Below are 2,463 nucleotides of genomic sequence, written 5' to 3' on the forward strand. Positions count from 1 at the left end.
CAATCAAAAGCACTCTTAGAACTAATAGAAAAATAGATTTAGCAAAGAAATAGAAGATGTAAAGAAGAATCAAATGGAAAAGTTTGAACTGAAAAACACAATAACCTAAATAAAAACTCACTGGGTGGGCTCGATTTTAAAATGGAGGTGACAGAGGAAAGTGAATTCGAAGATAGAACAGTAGAAGTTTTCTAATTTGAACAGAGGAGTGGAGGAGAAAGTGCGGTGGAAAATATTTGAAGAAATAATGGCTGAGGACTTCACAAATTTGGCAGAAGATGTAAACATAATGATTCAGGATGCTCAGTGAACACACAGAATAAACCCACAGAGCTCTGCATCCAGGTACATCAAAGCCACAGTGCTGGAAGCCGAAGACAGTAAAATCATGACGCTATCTGGGGAAAACTCGCATGTAGAGGAACAGCAATTAGAATGGGAAGCGATTTCCCGTTAGGAACCATGGAAGCCAGAGAACGGCCACTGTGTTTAAGTGGTGAAAAAGCTTGTTAACTTGGAATTCTCTATCCAGCGAGATTACCTTTGGAGAACGGAAGTGCAGTAAAGCATGGGGAAGCATCCCAGCTGCAGAGCTGAAGCGAAGCCACTGCCCGGAGCTGCTCAGAACTGCCAAAGGACGTTCCTCATGCGCAAATGACAGATACCGGGGCAAAGAGAATAGATAACTTTCTCCCCTCGAGTTCTTTAGGGTGAATTAATGGACGAAAGCAAAGTCTGTAAGATCTGATGGGATTTCAGATGGATGTTATGTAAGTGCAAGGTCGGCGTAGCATGAAGCGGGGAGGGCAGGGGGAAAGAGACCAGGAGTAAAGGAACCTCTCTAGTGGCTTTGCTCTTAAAATCGTCCCCATGGGGTTTTAAGCTATGGAGGCGACTGCATGATGGTGCAGAGGGGTCAGTGCCATGGAAAGATTTGAAGATTTCGATTACTTAAATTTCCCAAGAGAAGGGGGTGTGCCTCGCCACTCAGGGCCGCAGGTAAAGCATCAGGTTTTGGTCAGGAGGCAGAAGCGGGAGCAAGGGGAAAGGCAGGGCCAGGCCGAGGAGGCAGTTTAGGGTGCGCTGGTTTGGATGATTCGTATGGGCTCTGGGGCAACGGGCTGTCCTTAGTAGTCTGTTACCTGGCCCTGGCTTGATACAGGGCAGGGGGGATACTGGCTTTGTACATGAGCGAGGAGAAGATGGGTGACGGCACAGCACGGGGTCCAGCAGTCTGCCCGTGAAGGGCATGCTCCAAGCAAGCTGTCCCCCAGCCCCAGGAGTAGCTGGCCTGGGGAGGGTGAGTCTCTCTCTAGGCCTCACAGGCCTCCCAGGATGTCAGAATATAGGATATTGAGAATAAAAGACATGACTAGTACAGGTGGTGGTGTGTATACATTCTCTTAAAGTGATAGACTGTTGATTTTAAGTGGACTGTGAAAGTTAGGTATATCGTCATTGATAACGACCATTTTTTTAAGTACGTAAATAGTTAAAATGCAGTAAAAATACTAGATTCTAATGCACAAGAAGGCTGGATAGGGAAAAAAGGAGTTAAAAATAGGGAACAAGCAGAAAACAAATAAAATCGTAGACTTAAATCCAAACTTACTAGTAATTTCATTCAAAGTAAATAGTCCACACATACCAATGAAGAGACATCACCAAGACGAATGACAAGAGGGTTAATTCACCAAGAAGACGTAATGCTAAGTGCGTGTGTTCCTAACAGCAGAGCGGCAAGAGAGATGAAGCAGAAATGGGTAGAACTGGAAGAAGCTGGCAAGTCCACAGTCATGGTCGGAGACTTCAACATCTTTCTCTGAAGAATTAGTAGAACCGTTAGACAGAAAATTAGCAAGGAAATAGAACTCAACACCATCAACCAACCAGATTCTAAGAGAGATTTACAGAACATTCTACCCACTGAGAGCAGAATATACATTCTTTTCAAGTGCACACAGAACATAAGACAGACCATCTCCCGGGCTATAAAACAACGAATTTAGAGGATCGAAATCATAGAAGTGTGTTCTCTGACCAAAAGGAGTCAAACTGGAAATCAATAACCGACAAGTAACAAAATCTCCAAATTCTTGGAAACTGAACAACACACTTTTGAATATTGAAAAATTTCAGGATAAATTAATTTTAAGAATATATTGAACGAAAATGAAACTACAACATCAAAATTTGTGGCATGTAGCCGAAGCACTACCAAAAGGGAGAGTTATAACATATTACATTAAAAAGGAGGTCTCCTCACTGCCCTACGGTTCCACCTCTGGGAACTAGAAAAAGATGCACAAACCAAGCCCAAAGCAAGCAGAGGAAAATAAAGAGCAGAAATCAATGAAGCCGAAAACACAGAAACAGTAGAGAAAATCAGTTGAACAAAAGTCGATAAAATTGACAAACCTGGTAGCCACACTGAGGAAAGAAGACAGAAATTACTAATATTCC

The sequence above is a fragment of the Pteropus vampyrus genome, unplaced genomic scaffold, assembly GCF_000151845.1.
Source record: "Pteropus vampyrus isolate Shadow unplaced genomic scaffold, Pvam_2.0 Scaffold485, whole genome shotgun sequence".
NCBI lineage: Eukaryota > Metazoa > Chordata > Mammalia > Chiroptera > Pteropodidae > Pteropus > Pteropus vampyrus.